Source organism: Myotis yumanensis, unplaced genomic scaffold (assembly GCF_028538775.1).
Source record: "Myotis yumanensis isolate MYYU_CA2020_CCGP unplaced genomic scaffold, mMyoYum1.0.hap1 SCAF_15, whole genome shotgun sequence".
Classification (NCBI taxonomy): domain Eukaryota; kingdom Metazoa; phylum Chordata; class Mammalia; order Chiroptera; family Vespertilionidae; genus Myotis; species Myotis yumanensis.
In genome coordinates this window covers 17001318-17022434 of record NW_027223766.1, presented here as the reverse complement: position 1 = coordinate 17022434, position 21117 = coordinate 17001318, and the positions used below count along the sequence as shown (strand labels likewise).

General features: G+C 42.2%; 1 protein-coding gene across 6 annotated transcripts in view; it reads right to left on the bottom strand.

Moving 5' to 3' along the window:
- NCOA2 (nuclear receptor coactivator 2) overlaps nucleotides 1–21117 on the bottom strand; it is a 268578-nt gene that overhangs the window by 53886 nt on the left and 193575 nt on the right. The gene's annotated exons all lie outside the window — the stretch shown is intronic.

Below are 21117 nucleotides of genomic sequence, written 5' to 3'. Positions count from 1 at the left end.
GAGTTTAGTGGCTTTATACTAGTCCCCAAAAAGCGTTTTTTCTAGTTTATGAAATTGCTATGTCCTATGACACAATCACTTTCTACTCAAGAGATTCCCCAAACTAGGAAGACGGAGGGTCTGCTGTTCTGAATTCAGTAGTACAGTCACCTGCACACATTTGAAGAAGGAACAGAGGGGCGCCTAACCTGCTAGGGCTGCTCGTTTGTGTCACTCTAGAACAGCGGTTCTCAACCTGTGGGTCGCGACCCCTTTGGGGGTCGAACGACCCTTTCACAGGGTCGCCTAAGACCATCGGAAAACACATATATAATTACATATTGTTTTTGTGATTAATCACTATGCTTTAATTATGTTCAATTTGTAACAATGAAATTGGGGGTCACCACAACACGAGGAACTGTATTAAAGGGTCGCGGCATTAGGAAGGTTGAGAACCACTGCTCTAGAATGACCACCTTGACTCCTGTCCTGCTCCACCTCTTGTCACATTCACATTTAAAGTAACCAGAAAGATTTGGTCCCCGTCTTGTAGAAGGCGCTTAGCTGCTTAAGGCAGAGAGGCAAGGCATCCTACCAGGCATCCAGAGAATTCCAGTGGCCGCCCACCCTTTCATCTGGTACAGAGGTGAATACCATGTGCTCCTGGATTAAAATGTGCAAGGCAGCCTTCAGGCCCGGAAAACATTCCAACATGGAAAATTCTCCCCGAAGAAACAGATGCATATTTGTCAATACACATCTTACAGTTGTTTCAAGAACACCCAAAGAGGTTTAAAGCATAGCAGATACATATCGGCAACTTGTTAGAAAACAACACAGAAACCATGTACCAATTATCTGTACCTGAATAAATTATATCCTTGTTTACACTGCATGTTATCACTGCAATTAAATGCAAATAAAGGAAACCGTAAATCAATTTAGTACTCAGAATCAACCTGCTTTCATGATCTTGGTAAATTTTGCTGCCTCTTTTATTACTACTATTATTTTTTGTAAAAAGGTATTTTACACAGTATTTTGGAAACCTGTAAAGTTTAATTTGCACATGAGAACCTAGAAAATAAAGTTAGGGAAATTACGCAGGTGCTGCGAATCTTGCCACTCCTGTGATGAGAGCCCCCGAGTGTATCTTTCCCAGTGGAACGGAGATGACCTGTGTAGTTCAAGCCTGAGCCCAGCCACTTAGCAGAAGTCAGAGACAGAGCAAGTCACGTCAAGTTTTTAAGACCTAGTATGTGCCTTCTATACATATAAACTTCGACAGAAGTGAATGGGATGATATGTAAAACACACTTGAAAAACTATCAAGTACCCTGGCCAGTGTGTCTCAGTTGGTTGGGCATCAGCCTGTGCACCGAAAGGTTGCTGGTTTGATTCCCTGTCAGGGCACTTGGGCTCAATCTCCAGTAGGGGGCGTGCAGGAGGCAGCAGATCAATGTTTCACTCACATGGATGCTTCTCTTTCTTTCCCTCTGCCTTCCTCTCTCTCTAAAAATCAATAAAAATATATTTTTAAAAATCTATAGAGTTAACAAATGGAACTTGCTACTAGCATAGTTTTAATTATTGGCTCCTCCTTACTAAATTCCAAGCCAAGAGCTTGTCATAAACAGACTGTATCTGCTTTTTCAGTTACGCTACATTCCTGACTCACCTCCTCAGATCTAATTGTAACCTCCTCAGCTATAAACACAGATATGACTCGTCTGGTGGCCTTTATAACTCGGGACTGTATGCATTTGTCAGTCTTCACTTCATGTTTCCTTCTTGCTGCCTTCCTGACCTAGCTCTTGACTGTTAGGGTCCTCAACATTTGTCCTATCTGCAGGCTTAGTCTCAGCCCAATTTAGGAACGAAATAGCTCAGGCTCTCCAGAAAATTACTGCATATGACACCCCCATTCCCAGTTTCCTAGAACCCCAATAAATGCATATTGGGGCATATATTTTTTTTTTTTTTTGGCCAGTTCACTTGGTAAAGCTGTAGATTTCTCATCACTTTCTGCTCACTTTCCTACCCACCAGTCCAGGGACAAGACTGGTACCACCACCTGTGGCTTCATCTAATGTTCACCTATAGCAGCCCCCTTATCCGTGGTTTCAGTTACTCAGTCAACAATGGTCTGAAAATATTAAATTAAAAGTTCCAGAAATAAATAATTCATAAGTTTTAAACTGTGCACCATTCTGAGCAGGGTGATGAAATCTCACAGTCCTCCCCCTTCCCCCCTTCCCCCCTGTTAATCATCCCTTTGCCCAGTATCTGCATGCTGTAGGCGCTCCCACACACCAGTCACCTAGTAGTCATCTCGGTTATCAATCAACTGTTGCAACATCATGGTGCTTGTGTTCCAGTTACCCTGATTTTATCAAAACTCAAGAGTAGTAATGCTGGCAATGCAAATATGCCAAAGAGAAGCCGTAAAGTGCTTCCTTTAAGTGGAAAGGGGAGTATAGCACAATAACATATTTTGAGAGAGATCGATCACATTCATATAACGTTTATTATAGTATATTTTTACAACTGTTCTATTTCATCATGTTATTATTAATCTCTTACTGTGCCTAATTTATAAGTTAAACTTTATAATAGGTAGGTATGTAGAGGAAGAAACAGTGTATGTGGGGTTCTGTACTATCCTCGGTTTCAGGCATCCACTGGGGGTCTTGGAATGTGTGTGATCGGAGGGGAACTACTGTAATTTAACAGCCCTGTATTTCAGAGGGCCCAGCAGGCTTCGGATCTAAGGATCCCTGATACTAAATACCAACTCTCAAAGCCCATATAATAGACATTATATATTTATGTGGTCCTGTGGTATTTCTACTTATTTTTGTCTCTAGTCGTGTGGCAGCCGGTGTATAGGAGCATGTGCCACAACATCCTGGAGAGTGAGTAACTCACAGCCTTTCCCCTGCCTCTTAACTGCTCACAGGGGCCTCTCCCTCCCCTCAGTGACACCTTTCGGCGGCAGCAGTGATTCTCACACGGTGTAGGTGAGAGGACCTCCCCAGAGAGGGTCCGGCAGAATTTGCAGATAGGAGAGGCCTTTGCATGAGATTCTGATCCATCTTCCTCGGAGGGAATCCTGGTCTCCCCACCTTCTGCAGTGAGCCGCTCAGTGCATGAAATAGTGCACTATCCCCACCAGAGGTAAGTTTCAGGGAGGGGAGCTGTTTAGTACCCACAGTGGCCAGCACTGTCCTTCAGAAGCCTATATTTGGGGGCTGACTGACAGACTAGACCCACTGCTGTCACTTATTCCCAGAAATGTAGAGGTGACTGGCATTGAGGGTGGGTGGAAAAAGAGACTGATTTCTTCTAACTTTAGGCCCACTGGCCCCCAGGGTGCGGGGAACGGAACGCCTGGGCGGGTCAATATTGGGAGAAAGGACTTCCTGAGAAGAACAGTCTTAAACAACAAACCATCAGGTAAGGGACAGAGCATCTCCTATTCTCTCAGGTCCCACGTTCTTTTGTCCTTCCACTGGCCCAACTGGTGGTGTTATTCTTTTAAAAGAATGGACTTAATTTAGGTTAATGTTGGGAAGAGTGAGATAGGAAGCAACACAAACTCCCTACCTGTCGCTGAGCCCTAGAAAACGTCAGGCCATTTGTCATACGAGATTCTGATATCACAACATAAGGAGTTATTGCTTTCTGTGGTGTCTATAATAATGCTATAAATGCCGAAACCAGTTTGGCTCAGTGGATAGAGCGTCGGCCTGAGGACTGAAAGGTCCCAGGTTCGATTCCGGTCAAGGGCATGTACCTTGGTTGCGGGCACATCCCCAGTGGGGGGTGTGCAGGAGGCAGCTGATCGATGTTTCTCTCTCATCGATGTTTCTAACTCTCTATCTCTCTCCCTTCCTCTCTGTGAAAAATCAATAAAATATTAAAAAAAAATAATGCTATAATTTAGGGAAAAATAAACAACATTTGTGACAGTGTATTTCCAAGTCTCTTACAATCAATACCTTGCTAGATGTTTACATTTTGAGGTTCTGGTCATCATTCTGAAGACACAAGTCTCCTGAATTGATTCATTAATATTTTGTGCAATTTTAAAACACAAACTTCTAAAATCCAATCAAGCAGGTTCCTAAACATTGATAAGCTTTCATGCTGGGGTATTTTAAATATACTAGCAACACGTGCAGACTCTGAATTTTAGACTTTTATCCGAAAATATGTAGAATGAGAATCGTATCTGTAGGGCATTTTCTTTTATTTTTAGGAATCTACAGGTCAGATATAATTTAAGGTGAGAGTCTAAAATTTAAACAGGAGATGACTTAGGTCTGACAAAACATGTGTTTGGACTCTACTGGAAAGACTACATAAAAACAATTATTGTGAACAATTATTAATAATAAAAAATATTTTTTCTCTCTTTATCATATTCAGCTGCTAAATCTTTAAAAGGAGAAAAGAAGCAGCTAACAAGATGCACACTTGAAACCTATATAATCCCATTAACACAATAAATTTAATAAAAAATGAAAATAAATATAAAATTATATATTTTTTTAATTTAAAAATATATTTTTATTGATTTCAGAGGGAAAAGGAGACGGAGTGAGAGATAGAAACATCAACGATGAGAGGGAATCACTGACAGCTGCCTCCTGCACACCCCCTATTGGGGATCAGCTGGCAACCTGGGAATGTGCCCTGACTGGGAGTCAAATGGTGACCTCCTGGTTCATAGGTTGATGCTCAACTACTGAGCCATGCCAGCTGGGCATAAAATTATATTTTAATTAAAAATAAAAAAATTACTGAGCATGGCACTGAAAGAAATAATAATTAATAAATTAATTATACAGAGTAAAAAAAACACAACAGTTAGAGAGAATGGAGGCCACCATGAGGAAGGAAATCAACCAATAGCACCAGGATCCGTTCAGTTCTACGGTCTCTGCCTGTACCTGGGGTGACCTGCTACATGTGCAAATGGAATGAATAATTCTTGTCAAGTGAGAGACTGAGATCAATTTAGGGCTAAACTGTGAGAAACTAACTTTAAATTCAAAGAGGAGATAAAAATGGCTGGCCATAGCTGATAATATTTCACATACACCGTAACCGAGTTGGAGTCTGCAGGATATGAAAGGAGATGACAAAGTCAATGGCCTCACAGAGAAACTGTAGGAATGGACGTCTGGCCCCAAGGAAATCTCAGCCTGGCTTCTGAAAACCAATGCTAAGGAATATTAGCAAAAAGTTTGTCTAAGCGGAAATTGTAGAAATCCCTGACTTTTTAGATGAGATTAGGCACGTAAAGGATGGTATGGCTGTAGACAAAATCCCTGACTTTTTAAAAAGTGAAAACAATTTTCACCAGATCAATTTAAAACTAAATTAGTAGAATATGTGATTTGAAAAAAAAATCTCTGAATGTCGCAATACTTAGACAAATACCATTTGTATATTAAGAGGATGGGAAGTTTTCACTCTCATACAAAGGGTAAAGAATTTAGGGCTTTTCACTCCTGTCCTCAATAAAAGATTGAATAGCTGTATTTTTCAACTAGGTTGTTATCTATTCTTCAAAAGTCAATAATATAAGGTGATAGAAAACAGCCAGAAATAAGGTTTTATCAATGTAACTGAATTCTAAATTAAAGTGGCCATGTTTTCTCTCTCAACCAATTTTTTTTTTTTTTGGAGGCAACCAAATTTTTGGTGGCCTTGTTTCGGCAAGGCTTAAAATAAATAAATAAATAAATAAATGTGGCCATGAATTTTTGTTATTTGGGTATTTTTCATGAAGTAATTACTAATTCTGTTCAACGTTCAGTTGAGCCTTGATCTATGTATATAAAAGCCTAAGCAACTGGACAACCGGCTGGTAGCTATGATGCGCACTGACCACCACTGGGCAGACACTCAATGCAGGAGCTGCCCCCTGGTGGTCAGTGCACTCCTTCAGTGGAAGTGCCGCTCAGCTGACAGACGCCTCAGACACCAGGCTGACGGCTGGCGAGCACAGCTCGCGGGAGCCTCTACTGCAGATAATCTCCCTGCGCGTCCAAGCTGTGGTGGCGGCAGGCTCAGTGGGGCCGGGATGGCAGGAGCGGTGCAGCACCCAGCCCGGGCTCAGGCTCCTCCCTGGCAGCCTGCCGCTTCATGCACTACTTCGTGCTGTGTGTGAGTGTGGGATTGACGCAGACAGCGGGCTGGAGCCAGAGGAGCTGGTGGGTAAGGTGGCTGCGGCAGCGCAGAGCTCCACAGATCCCCGCCAGGCCGAGGGACCCCACTGGTGCACGAATTCGTGCACCAAGATTATATAAATCTGTGCACTCTAGTATTATATAAAAGGAAGAAAAGGCCTGGCTGGTGTGGGTCAATGGTTGAGCATCGCCTATGAACCAGGAGGTCACGGTTCGATTCCCAGTCAGGGCACATCCCTGGGTTTGGGGCTTGATCCCCAGTGTGGGGCATGCAGGAGGCAGCTGGTCAATGTTTCTCTCTCATCACTGATGTTCCTATCTCTCTCCCTCCCCCTTCCTCTCGGAAATAAATAAACTCAATAAAAAAAATTTTTTTTAAAAAGGTAAAAGGAAGAAAAGGACCCCTTTGCAATATATTATTATGTTAACGGCACATACACTGGTATCTTTTTTCACTTTACTTTTTATTTTTCAATTACAGTTACTTTCAATATTATTTTGTGTTAGTTTCAGGGGTACTGCATAGTGGTTAGACAATCATATACTTTACACAGTGTTCCTCCCCTTCTATTTCCAGTACCGCCTGGCACTAGTCACAGTTATCGCAGCATTTCTGAGGATATTCCCTATGTTGTTCTTTCCATCCCTGTGGCCATTCAGTAACTACCAATCTGTACTTCTCAATCCCTTCACCTCTTTCTGGCAGACCCCCAATACCCTGTCTTATATCAGTATAAGGCATTTCAGTAAAAAGCATGCTATTTTTATGTACCAAATATAAATAAACTTAAATCCTTAGATATAATTATACTTTTGCAAGTACATTACTAAAACACACTATTTAATATTTTTAATTTAGGCAGTTTTCTCAGTGGTTACAAATTATATTTACTTCTCTATATTTTGCAGCCATTAACCATAAAAAATATATTCTGTTATAAATATATCCTTCAGTAAACTCAACTGTAAAAAGATTGTCCCAGAGATTCCTATGATCAAAACCTTAGGGGATCTCATTATTTCAGACAGAACTCTTACACTGGAGAAAGAGATAAAGAGATGATAACATGTAATTTTTAGAGTCCTACAAAAAGACTTCTCTTCTGTGCCCTGACTTCCATTTCTTCCTTCTGCACTTTGACCATTATTTTTTTTTACATAAAGAACACAACCTAAGAGAATAACAACGAAAATAATAATCCTACCCTTTTCTTCCTCACTCCCCAAAAGATAAAACAATACCCTAAAATGGCTATGATCTTTACGAGTGCAGTTTTACAATGCAAAACGCTGAGTAGAGACTGGCCAGAATGCCTCTGTAACCTTCCTCTGAGTGTCCCCTCCCTCCTGGTGGCTGCTTGGAGAGCAATCCCATCCACTGCCCTCCGACATCTGCCTGCACTCCAGAAATCCAATACCAATTAATTAGATTTCCAGTTTCAAAGAAAGAACAAAACCCCATCTCTTCAGGGACTGTGTTAAGATGAGTCATACCACAAACTGGAGGAAAATCACTAATATTATATTCCATACGCTTTTCTTTGTAAGTAATTATTATTCGTGATTTCTTTCAGAACAAAAGGAAAGGTGAAAAGGGAAGCATTTGATCCCTAGAAATAGAAATGATTTAAAAACACAAGGAAAGTCGGGTATTATTTGAAGCAGCTGGATTAAACTGCTCTTTATCATTGGCAGCTACAGGCAAACACTTGAAGGTAAAATTTAAGTTTACTGGTGAGAACAGCAACAAAATCAGAAAGAAAAAAAATTGTTTATATTTAAAAAAAAAATATTTTCATTGATTTCAGAAAAGAGAAAGGGAGAGAGAGAGATTGAAACATCAGTGATGGGAATCATTGACTGGCTGCCTCCTGTACACCCGCTTCTGGGGAGCAAGACCACAACCTGGGCATGTACCCTGACCAGGAATTGAACTTCAACCTCCTTGTTCATAGATCGATGCTCAACCTTGAGCCATCTCGGCTGGGCTATACCTTTTTAAAAGTTCAGTTAGTGCCCTAGATTGTTTGGCTCAGTGGATAGAGCATCGGCCTGTGGACTGAGGGGTCCCAGGTTCGATTCAGGTCAAGGGCACATGCCTGGGTTGTGGGCTCCATTCTTAGTAGGGGGCATGCAGGAGGCAACCGATCAACAATTCATTCACATCATTGATGTTTCTTTTTTCTATCTCTTTCCCTCTCCTGTCCTGCCTCTGAAATCAATAAAAATATATTTTTTAAAAAAGTTCAATTAGCTATTTGAAAATTATAAAGTGGTGGTGTTGTTTTTTTAAAAGACCTTTATATATAGTCTTCTATACCAACATTTATTGATTTTTGGTAACTTTTTGAATCTTGTAATGTTAGGAAGTCTATTTGTTTATTAGGCAACTGAACTAAAAACATACACTCAAAGGGCCTTCCCACAAAACATGACCAGAACTGAGTCCAGTCTCCTCACAACAATAGCAGTGGTGGCTCAGGGACGGCCACGTAATGGTTCCCGCGCCAGTAGCAGCAATGGCAAACCACCACCAGTGACTTCAAAACCTAAATTCTGTTTAATGTCTGTTAGGGGGACAGGGCGATGGGGCCATTATGAAGGAGGTTTAACTCCTTTTCTTCTTCATGGTGTCTTTTTTCTTTCTTTCTTTTTAAATCATCTGAAGAGGCTATGGAAAACTTGCAGAAATCAGTCTATCCTTTAAAAGTCTTAATTTAGCCCTCGCCGGTTTTGCTCAGTGGATAGAGCAGTGGTTCTCAACCTTCTGGCTTTTTAAATATAGTTCCTCATGTTGTGACCCAACCATAAAATTATTTTCGTTGCTACTTCATAACTGTAATGTTGCTACTGTTATGGATCGTAATGTAAATATCTGATATGCAGGATGGTCTTAGGCGACCCCTGTGAAAGGGTTGTTCGACCGCCAAAGGGGTCACGACCCACAGGTTGAGAACCACTGGGATAGAGTGTTGGCCTGTGGACTGAAGGGTCCTGGGTTCAGTTCCAGTCAAGAACCTGTACCTTGGTTGCAGGCTCCTCCCTGGACCAGGCCCTGGTTAGGACTCATACAGGAGGCAACTAATCGATGTCTTTCTCTCACATTGATATTTCTCTCTGTCTTTCCCTCTTTCTATCACTTCTCTAAAAAATCAATGGAAAAATATCCTCAGGTAAAGATTAAAAAATAAATAAAAAGTCCTAATTTAAACAAATGTCAATTATTAAAAATACATCAACTGAAAGATAATCCATAGAGTGTTTACACATTTATAGAAAAATTTTAGCACTGTCTATTTTTAGAGCTCTCTGACATGTAAAGAGTTTATTAAAAGTTATATTTATGTTCGGTCAATCTTGAGGAGAATTGCTTTTATAAAAAGCAATTCTGCCCTAGCTGGTTTGACTCAGTGGATAGAGTGTCGGCCTGCGAACTGAAAGGTCCCAGGTTTGGTTCCAGTCAAGGGCATATGCCCAAGTTGTGGGCTCGAGCCCCAGTGGGGGGCTTGCAGGAGGCAGCCGATCAATGACTTTCTCTCATCATTGATGTTTCTATCTCTCGCTCCCTCTTCCTTCCTCTCTGAAAGCAATCAAAATATATTTTTTTTAAAAAGCAATTCTATATTATTTCATGTATAGAATCTTTAGGCCCTGGTTGGGTAGCTCATTTGGTTAGAGCGTTGTCCCCATACAGCAATGTTGCCAGTTCGATCCCTGGTCTGGGCACATACAAAAATCAACCAGTGAATGCATAAGTAAGTAGAACAACAAATCTATGTCGCTCTCTCTCCCCCTTTCTCTCTCGATGATCCATAAAAATTTTAAAAAGTATAGAATCTTTGACAAAAATGGAATTAATTTCTCTGCTTCCAAATGGGTAAAGTTACTCACCAAGAAATCTTTCAATTTTGCAGTAGACTGACATCAAACACAAGTCTCGTTACCTCCACAACGAATTTTAAGATTCTAGTGGGAGTACACCCACAATTTTCATCTTTTCCTGCGTTTCGGAGCTGGGTGATTTCAGGTGAAGGGACTGCCACACCCGGCAGTGGTGGGGCCATGCGGAGCAAAGGAGTCATTGAAACAATGACAGGCCGTTTCTGGCCAAGCACTACAGTTTCGATAGTACGGGAAAAGTTATGTAGCCTCTCAAAGGTTCTAGAAGGTAAAACCAGAGAATTATGCATCTGTACCCAACTAAAATTAGAAAAGCTGCCATATGGCTGTGTGAAGCCAGCAGCACATTCTTATTCATTAGGAAGCATTCTGCTAACATAAAAACACAAGGCCCTTCCTGTGCTCTCCAAATGTGTTTATCTTTTCAACATTAATGCACTATATATCATCAGGCTGCTGAGGCCTCCTGCCGTGCATATTAAACACTCGCAGCTGCACTCCCTTTAGCAGTGGGAGGACCTACCCCCAAGTTGCCTCCCTCTTGTTCTGACACTGAACTTCTTGTTTCCCTTCAGCATGGAGAAACTGCAAAGTGAACCAATCTCAAGGCTGCCTCCACCCAGCGAAACACCCGCGCTCTCTGCTTCCGAGAGCAACATGCTTGGTTTCATTTTCATCAACAGCGAAGACGGTCACTTAAACTGACCCCACGGTCATGCCATAAGCCTGAAATGTACAGGCCCCACTGTGACACGAATGCACTTCACTTATCAGGAGACAAAGAGCAACCTGGAGAGACTGGGTATAGTGGCAAGACAGTGCTTTTGTCTGTAAGAACCTGTCATTACCTGTAGGCACTTCATTTCGCACATTACCTATTATGATTGAATGTATTGATCAGTGAACTAGTGGCTACTTTAAGTAGTAAGTTCTACAGACTGATTGTTAGAGTCAAAGTACCAAGTAGAAAAAGGATGAGAAAAAAGATCGGACCATATGTGCTAAGGGCATCAGGAAAATTCGTTCACTCCCATGGTGGTCAGGCCAATGGGGTCAGCACTGGGGGGCAGGGGGAAGCCACCAATGCTGTCTCTACACCTGAGAGATGAAGAAAAACAAAAACAGAGCACCTTTATTAACCCAGATTATCATCTGCGAAGTTACAACCTGCTTTAAAAAGGATAGTTTGGGCATCCTGAGTTTTTATCTGACTCTGGGATTTTCCCACTCTTAGTTCTGAAGAAAGTAAACTAACCAAGGAGGAGTTTTACAATCTCCCATTGGCCTGGGGACCTGGTATAAAAGCTGCTGCATGAGATTCCTCCGACACAGCAGGCTGGCAGGAGAGGAGCCTCTAGAGCAGGGGTGGGCAAACTTTTTGACTCGAGGGCCACAATGGGTTCTTAAACTGGACCGGAGGGCCGGAACAAAAGCATGGATGGAATGTTTGTGTGAACTAATATAAATTCAAAGTAAACATCATTACATAAAAGGGTACGGTCTTTTTTTTTTTTTTTTTTTTTTTAGTTTTATTCATTTCAAACGGGCCGTAGTTTGCCCACGGCTGCTCTAGAGGGAAGGTCACCAACCAGCCAGGAGAGTCTTCCAGTGAGAACAGGCAGTGGAAGGGCTGGAATCCTGGAGAGGCTGAGGCCGGCAAGGCTCTTGTCTTACTCAACTCTGTATGCCCAGTGACTACATAAAGCTGCTTACTCCCCTGAGATATCCAACAAAGCCAGGGAAGGAAGGGATGGGGCGGGAAGAAGGCAAGGAGGTAGAACCCCCACTGGCGCTGGAGCGCTCACAGGGCTTCAACCTCCAGCCTCCACTTCCCCTTCCGGGTGGATATTCCAGGGATGTGTCCCAGAGGACTGAAACTGTCCTCATATCTGGCCTTCACTTGTCCCTTGGGGCCAGTCTTCCCTGCCCAGGGGTCCTCTGTGCTCCCACTTCCCTTTCACGGACATGCATCTTGCTCCCGGATTCACTTTATGTTCTACTCGTCAGAACTGCTGGCTTTTCTAGCCTCATGGTTTAATCCCATCTGGATGTCTTTTCTTTCTGGGTTTTCTCTACAGACAGGACCTGTTGCCTCTGCCTCCTAAAGAACTGTAGAGATACGTACCTCACCCCCCCGCCCCCCCCCCCCCCTCCACTGTGATATCAACGATACAGCAGGGAGGCCAGAATCCCTGATTCATTCTGCTTGCTACCATCTGGTCCCAGTTCTCTCACTTGCTGTCTGTGCTTGAGTGAGACCTCATGAGCATGCTTTATGAAAAGCAGGTGCCCCCAATTTAAAGCACCTAATGCAAGAAGCCAACAAAACACAGAATCATCCAAACTGAATCATTTTAAACTATGCTAAGTCATGTCATCCTATTAGAGAAAGCAAAGCATTGATAACAACACAAGAACTTTGCATAAAAATATGTAGCACCATGGCTCTGGCCAAATGCAGAAAGCAGGGAAACTGAGGATGAGGGAAGGGCATGCTATCCAGGAGTCAAAGCTGTTAGCATTCACGAGAACAAAGGAAGTGACTGTATGGTCAGGGCAGTGCCCAAGGCACGCACACCTACTCCTAGAGCAGTGATGGTGAACCTATGACACGTGTATCAGAGGCGACACGCAAACTCATTTTTTTTATTTTTCTTTGTTAAATGGCATTTAAATATATAAAATAAATATCAAAAATATAATCTTTGTTTTACTATGGTTGCAAATATCAAAAAATTTCTATATGTGACATGGCACCAGAGTTAAGTTAGGGTTTTTCAGAATGCTGACACACCGAGCTCAAAAGGTTCGCCATTACTGTCCTAGGGTCATGGGGCATATCTCCAGTGGAAGGCTCCAGAAATTCTTACAATCTGCAACCACCCAAATCTTCTATAGGTGAAAATATCTCTCTCTATATAAAAGGCTAATATGCTAAGTGTCCGTCTGACCGGTAGCTATGACGCGCACTGACCACCAGGGGACAGATGCTCAACACAGGAGCTGCCGAGCTGCAGTGACTTGGCAGTAGAGGTTCTTGGGTGATGCACCCTGAAACCAGAGAGGAGGGAGTCCGGTTCCTTGTGGGGCCACATGAGTCCACCTTTGGCCGTGGGTTATGTTGTTCTTGGGGCACTGTCACCCTGAATCTGGTTTACTGCACACGTGTGTTTGCGATCCACACCCTGTATGACAGCAACTTTGCAGAGTGCCCTCTCACACTCCGGGACCCCTTGGGGGATGTTGCAGAGCCGGTTTTGGCCTGATCCCCGCAGGCCAGGCCTAGGGACCCCACCTACTGGAGGGATCCCGCTCACTCCGGAGATACCCTTCGAGCCAGCAGACGCCCTTTGAGCCACAGCGCCACCCCAGGTTTGGTGGGCCGGGAAGGGACCGCGGGAGGTTGGCTCCAGGGCATGTCCAGCCCTTCTCGCCCAGTACCCCCCACCCCGCCACCTTCTAATTAATTTCCTTTCAATGTGCAGGAATCCATGCACTGGGTCACTAGTCTGGTAGCTAAAAATGAGGTTCTTTCTAGATCAACTCAGCAGGCTTATTACTAAGACATAAATGGACACTAGGTAATTCCTAAGTGAATGTCTAGGAAGGAAAAGAAGTGACTATTAAGAGAATAGGTCCAGTCCAGGGGTGGGCAAACTTTTTGACTCGAGGGCCACAATGGGTTCTTAAACTGGACCGGAGGGCCGGAACAAAAGCATGGATGGAGTGTTTGTGTGAACTAATATAAATGCAAAGTAAACATCATTACGTAAGAGGGTACGGTCTTTTTTTTTTAGTTTTATTCATTTCAAACGGGCCGGATCCGGCCTGTGGGCCGTAGTTTGCCCACGGTTGGTCTAGACTCAAGCCCACTTTGAACAATTCTTAGGCAAAGTTTACTATTTCCTGCTATTCGTTATTCGTTGTTGGTTAGTCCTTTTCTATATGTCTGTTTATGGCCTGCCTAGTGAAAAATTTGTTTTAATTTTTAACCTATTAGAAACTATGTATGGGAATGAGACTACTTAACAGTTAAATGAATACATATAACATCAATATGAAACCTAAAAAAAACACACCTATATACTTATTGCAGAGAAATCTAGTTTGGAGAAAAGTGTACAATATCCTGGGTCTAAGATGAGCTTCACTGTCAGAAGGTCTATATTCTCCAAAATAGAACTTTTGTGGGAGAAACTGAACAAAGTATCATTTTATATCATACAGAAGTTTAATCTATTCTATTCAAATGCTTGAAACAGTTTTGATTTAAATTCATATTTTTACACAGGAAAGTGTGAGTACCCCTCCCCACCAACTAATTTCAAAGTGGTCCTGGTCTTTATGAACTTGGGCTGCACCAAGACAGCAACCAGGGCTGACCAGGCCGAGCAAGGGGCAGCAGGGGACAGAGCGTTATGAATGATGCATCTTCTGCACTAAGATCACCAGAGCCCTCTTACAGGAAAGAGCCTGAAAATGACATCTTAAAGCCACATTGCAACTCAGCTTTATGAAGCTTGTCCCTTCCAGACAAATAAAGGGTCTAACTTGTTTTGGAGGCCAAATATGTGCCCCCACATATTTTTTTCTTTAAAGGAGAGTGTGCTTGATTTGTACTTGCAAATTTTCAAATACATGTACTCAAATTTTGTCTGACTGCAGAGAATGATCACTATTTAGAGTAAGATTGGGTGAAAAGAGAAAAAGATTAGGAAGCATTTGTGAAATAATCCTAAAGTAGATTTTTCCTAACTTTCTAAAATGTGAAGTTGCTTTATAATTATCACAATATCCTAAATTGAAGTCATTCTAGAAAAGAGGTTCCTGTCAAATGTCCATTCAATAGTTAGTATGTTTCAAACAATAATAGGAATAGATTTAAATACATCTTCCTTTCCTTTCTTTTTTTAGAAAGAAGTAAAACAGTCTTTATTTACAGATAACATGATTATCTCTGCAGAAAATACTAAAGACTTTTTAAGCTATTAGGCATAATAAGTATATTTAGTAACATAAGGTCAGTATATAAAAAGTTAAATATATGTCAATTATCAGCTATATTGTATTTTATAATAGCAGAGCTAGTATTGAAATTTATAATACTAGAGGCCCGGTGCACAAAATTTGTGCACTTGGGGGGGGGGGGGGTCCCCTCAGCCTGGCCTGTGCCCTTTCACAGTCCCCGGGAGTCCTTGGGGGATGTCTGCCTGCCGCGGAGGCAGGAAAGGTTCCCGCCACTGCCGCTGTGCTCGCCAGCTGTGAGCCCGGCTCAGGGCTCCTGCGTTGAGCGCCTGCCCCCTGGTGGTCAGTGCACATCATAGCGAGTGGTTGAGTGGCCTTAGCATATCATTAGCATATTACACTTTGATTGGTTGAACGGCTGACTGGATGACCGAACACTTAGCATATTAGGCTTTTATTATATAACACTAGAGGCTCAGTGCATGAAATTCAGCCTGGCCTGCACCCTCTCCAATCTGGGACCCCTCGGGGGATGTCCGACTGCCGGTTTAGGTCCAATCCCTCACAATCCGGGACCGCTGGCTCCTAACACTCATTTGCCTGCCTGCCTGACCACCCCTAACCCCTCTGCCCACCTGCCTGATCGACCCTAACCGTCTCTGCCCGCTGGCCTGATCGCCCCTAACCCTCTCCCCTGCTGGCCTGATCGCCCCTAACCGCTCTCCCCTGATGGCCTGATCATCCCTAACCACTTGCCTGCCTGCCTGATCATCCCTAACCACTTCTGTCCCCGCCACTGTGGCTTTGTCCGAAGGATGTCCGGTCTATCTGGTCTAATTAGCACATTACCCTTTTATTAGTACAGATACAATATCATTTCAATGAAAATAAACACCTCTTTAAAGTGACCCTTTCACTGTTGTATGGCAAGAAATCTCTCTAATTTAAGCAGGAGTGGCAGTGCATCACCAGCCTTGCACACCATTTAGAGCAGGAGGCAGTAAAAGGAAACCCAGGGTCAGCTTCGCTCAGAAGCTGACATGCCTCAACAGGCTCAGGAGCCCAACCAAGGGAGGGCCATGGACCACACCCCAGGCATGTTGCCAAGCCCAGCAAATGTGTGGGCAAGAGATGATCAGAATTTGCGTGATGAGGTCAAAGTGAAATTAACAAAGACCCTCACAGTCGATATCCCAACTACCTTTACTCCAACGATACCCTCTCCTTTCTGTATATATGGTCCTGCAGTTCTCCAGCTAATTTTGTTTAAGTTAAGGAGAAAAATAGCCTGACATCTATAGTAAGTTAATTCTCCTGAAGTTTATGTCTGTTACGTGCTCTTAAATACAAAGACTATTTAAGCAGTCAAATCCGCTTGCAAGAAAAATGTTAAAAAGACTTTATTTAAAATCCAACAATTTTCTTCTTCAGTAAAGGTTATGAAAAAGTTTAAGCCACAACTGAAAGACATGCAGAGAGCCATGGTTACCTGATACATAAAAAAGAAAAATCCTCAGGATGCTAATGATCACCCATGTAGGCCAAGGAATAGATCAAAATTAACTATCTAATTATAAATATAAAAAAGATGTAATAATAACTTAGTTACTCCCTATTAAATTAACTGGCATAAATTTGTTTTGTTTTAAATATACTAGCCAAAAGAGATGTTCCCCCCACATCCTACAACCCTTCAAATAATGAAATAAAATCTTCGTAAAATTTATTATTCCTATTTTCAATTTTAGTTATCCTACTGAGTTTCCAGATGCTAGATGACTTAGGACTTTGCTGTCATCAAGCCTTCAAGAAAGTTCTACCAAAGCTATTTTGAATCAGGTTTAGCTTCAACACAGATGGCCAGTTTGAATTCCAGAAACCTGTTTTTGAAAATCCTCCCTGCCACGTGATGGCTTAGAGGTGAGGCAGATAAAGTGGCTGAAGATGACAGATGACAACTGGGCAGGTCCAGTTTTCAGAGCCATCGTAAGAGCACAGGTAGCCTTTCCTCTGCAGATATAAAGCCTGGACTAGAAGATGCTGCTGTCACTCAGGCCGTAGGAAATTCACCTGGCTCTCAGATAGACTGTCTTGAATTTGCTTTTTCAAAATGTATCCTTTGTTATTTTTTTATTGCACCAATGGACAGTGGGCTTCCGAGAAACTAGAATGGAGGCAGTTGTTCGCTCTCTGTTGCCAAGGAAAATATTTGGCTGCATATACGGTTTCCTGAGAGCAAGTTAGTACATGACCTCAATCTTTTCCAAGCTTATCATAATGTTGTACGGCTGTGCTGATTCAGCAAAGCAATCCATAATCGCTTGCAAAATGCCCCTGCCGCTCAGGGATGTTATGAGGCTTAATAAGATAATGCATGTGAAGCACTCTGAGCTCCACAGAAGAAAGGCGCTAATAATATTATTCTGCATTTATAATTACAAGCAGTCTTACAAAGAACCCAATAAACCTGTTCACAAATTACAAGTAACAAGTACTTTAAGTAATTTCATATAAATCATTGTATAACAAAGAAAACTGTGAAATCACTCATGTTTGAAAAATGAAATGGACAGACTTCATAAGGCTAAGATGCAATGAAAAATAATAGAACTTGACAAGTTTCTACTAAAAGAAAACTACGATTACATTCCTTTGTGATAAAACCAACTGAATCAGAAACTTATAAGAACTTATCTTGAGATACTGCTATCAATGAACTTAATTTAATATCATTTCCATGGTTTTTCTACTAATAAATTTAAATTTAAAAAAATCAAAGCTAGTCATACAGCAATAAAATTTATTTTCTTCAGTTATCAATGTTAAGAGTGAAACCATAAATCTTAACTTTCAATGAGATAAAATATTAGTACTTTACCAAATGTAAATTTCTTTTAAAAAAATATTAAAATAATGCTGCATTTTCTGGAGGAGGGGCAATGGCTTTTGTCTCCTAGACAGGAAATGCTTGCTTCTTGTCCCCCTGCCCAAGCAAAGAACACAGTGCATGAAAGTCATCTCCAGAACAGCAGGCCAGGCTGAGGCGGCATCACTGGGTTCTGGGGTGTCATTACCTTGACTGCACTGTGACCGGGGCCTTCTTGGTCCAGGGATCATTCCTTCCAGGAAATCTCTGGAATCTCAGGGGTCCAAGCTCTGACCCTCTGTTTCTCCACACGCTGCCTTCCTAACGCTCGCTACATCATCTGGAAACCATCAGACTCCATCGGGAGGGCCTTGGGATTCCCTTATGACTGTCAAGTCCTTGAGCTAGAAACCGTATTTCCCACCTCTGCACCGCGGTCCTCTACTGCACTGCTGACCCAAGTACACACTCAATAAAAGTGAGGTGAACAGATCCACTCTCTGGAGAAGGCAGCAGAAAGAGGTGCTCAAGCGGGCTGTGTGGGCTGGACAAGATCAACTCCTAGCACACAGATGAGACAAGGCATTTTACTTCCTAATTTCTATTTGTAATTATTTTTTAAAAAGTAGCACATTATGTTTTCAAGGAAACATAAACACGATATTAGATGGGGAGGATGCAAAGATAAAGAAGACAGGCCTGGGCCTCCTGTGTGTGGTGCAGGCACCTTGCCAAGTGCTGAAATGGATTACCTTTTATAGTGTTGTGGATAAGTGTCTAGCTCTTTTCTCTCACTTATCCTAATATGAAAATCAGGAACTCAATTAAAAAACCCAATTCAAAAGAGGGGGACTTAGCATAGTATGTGAAAGGAAGTAAGGGGCTCCTCAGATTAGCATACAGAAGAGAAGCAATATAGAGAATTATAATCAACTACTTACAGGAAGGAACGTCAAAGAAAGTTGGGAGAAGATGAACATTTGAAGTGACTATATTATGAAAGAGAAAAAGTGGGGAGGGGTACAGATTGCTCTGAGGAGGAAACCCTCGGTGAGGGAGCTAAGGGGTGCACCTAACAGGAAAAAACTGATTGAGAAACACAGTAGCTATGAATGTACACAAGAATATTTAATATTACAGGTCTTTACAAATCCTGACATCGGATCCATAATCCTTCAGGTTCCTGATGACCACCTTCCACCCTCTTACCCTGAGGGTCAATTTGGAAAAAAGAATAAACTGTTCATAATTTTCAAACATGTGAAAATAGCTTTATTGTGTCCTATAGGCAAAGGATGGGCAGTGAATACACTCTTACAATTCTGAGTACTGTAACTAGTGGACTGAGAAGATGGACATCAAAGAGAAAATTGCTATTGCTTTAAAGCCATGGAGTAGGGACCGAAAACTCAATGTCCACCTGGTCAGTCAGGCGTGGATGTGCACCTCGGTACTGAACTAGGCCAGTCAAGAGAAACAGAGGTGATTCCTACCAATCTCTCCAACTGCACAGATGGCCTCACCTCCGTTAGAATATTTCCTCCAAAATATAGATGAGCCACACTATCTATCTATCTGGCCTTTGTCCCTTTTTTTTTTGTTAATCCTCACCTGAGGATATTTTTTTCCATTGATTTTTAGAGCGAGGGAGAGGGAGGAAGATGGAGAAGGAGAGAGGGAGAGAGGGAGGGGGAGAGAGAGAGAGATCAACTGGCTGCCTCCCGCTCACAACCTAACCACCACGACTGGGGCCAGGGATCGAACCTCCAACCCTTTGGTGCAAGGGCCGATGCTCTAACAGCCACACCAGCCAACATGGATCTTTGTCTCTTTCAATAGAATCTAAGAAAATCGAGAAAAGAAGAGAGAGAGTGAAAAGAAGACAGACAGACAGATATATGGGGATATGGATAGAAGTGAGGGAGACCACAAGCACCTCCTGTGGGATCAAGAGATAAAGTTAGGGGTTCCTAAAGACTGAAGATAAACTTGGGAATAGACAAAGAGTGAACTAGGGCTTCATTTATATTTCAAAGAATATCTGGAACCAAATTTATCAGGAGTTTTAAAGACTTCCTGAAAGTTTGTGACTTTTCCTTTTTACATTATCTGTTTCACTAGCAAAACAATTCCAGAATTAAATGTTTGCTTCAGAGACAAGAACTGCACTTAAAAAGCTGAATTCTGTGCTGCAGTGGACCAGGAGAGAAGAAAAATCCCAGTGGAAATAAGGGAGTGGCTAGGCCAGCATGTCAAACTCTTGTCTTGGTCAGCAGACGACATGTTTGGGCTAGGAAGACAGTGGAAGGGGCTACGGGTGAGCTGTGAGGCAAAGGAAAGAGGACCGCAGCCCGGAGCCTGTGGTTCACTGAGTAACACCTGCTTCTCGTGCACCAGGTCTGAACTTCCCGGCCCCCACAGGCCTGCCTCCCCCACAGGCCTGCCTCCCCCACAGGCCTGCCTCCGGGAGGAAACCATGCGGGAGGACTCTCTGAAGGGAAATAGATGGATGTGCTGATGGAGCTTCTACAGCACCTTCACCTGTAAGCAACTTGTGCAGTGGTTCCCACCTTTAGGGGTAAGAGGCTCCTTTTACTATCAATAATGTCCATGGAGCCCCACAGGAATTACCTACACTTAAACTGACATAGAACAGAAAAAAAAGGACACGATATATGTAGCAATGGTTCTGTAAGAATCTGTATCTTATTTATCACTACACCATCTCTCTGTTTTTGAAACACAGCTGTATAAACCTCACATATTAAGAACTATTTTAGTTAGAGCATTATTGGTTACAATAGGCTTTATGGAACTGGTCCAGGAATTTAATCATCAAAATGGCATTGTTTTGATGGAAAATATCCTCCATTCCAAACAGTTAACTTACAAATAAATCTCAAGGGGGGAAATGGTTTTTACAGCTACAGATTCTTTGTGCTTCTTCTTAAGAAAGCACTTAATTCAATCACAGACATCCATCCATCTAATCAAAGAGGAAAAAGTGATTTAATTCTTTCACCTCTGACAATTTTAGTTCTCTAGCAACATTCCAAATAAAATGCACTGTATGTAATTTTTTCTAATCTGACATAAAGGATCTACAAATTGAAGATGGTCTACTAGTATCAAATTTAAAAAGCTTTTAAGAAGGTGAACTTAATTTAGGGGTGGTAATGGATAATTATGTCAATTCCAATAGGG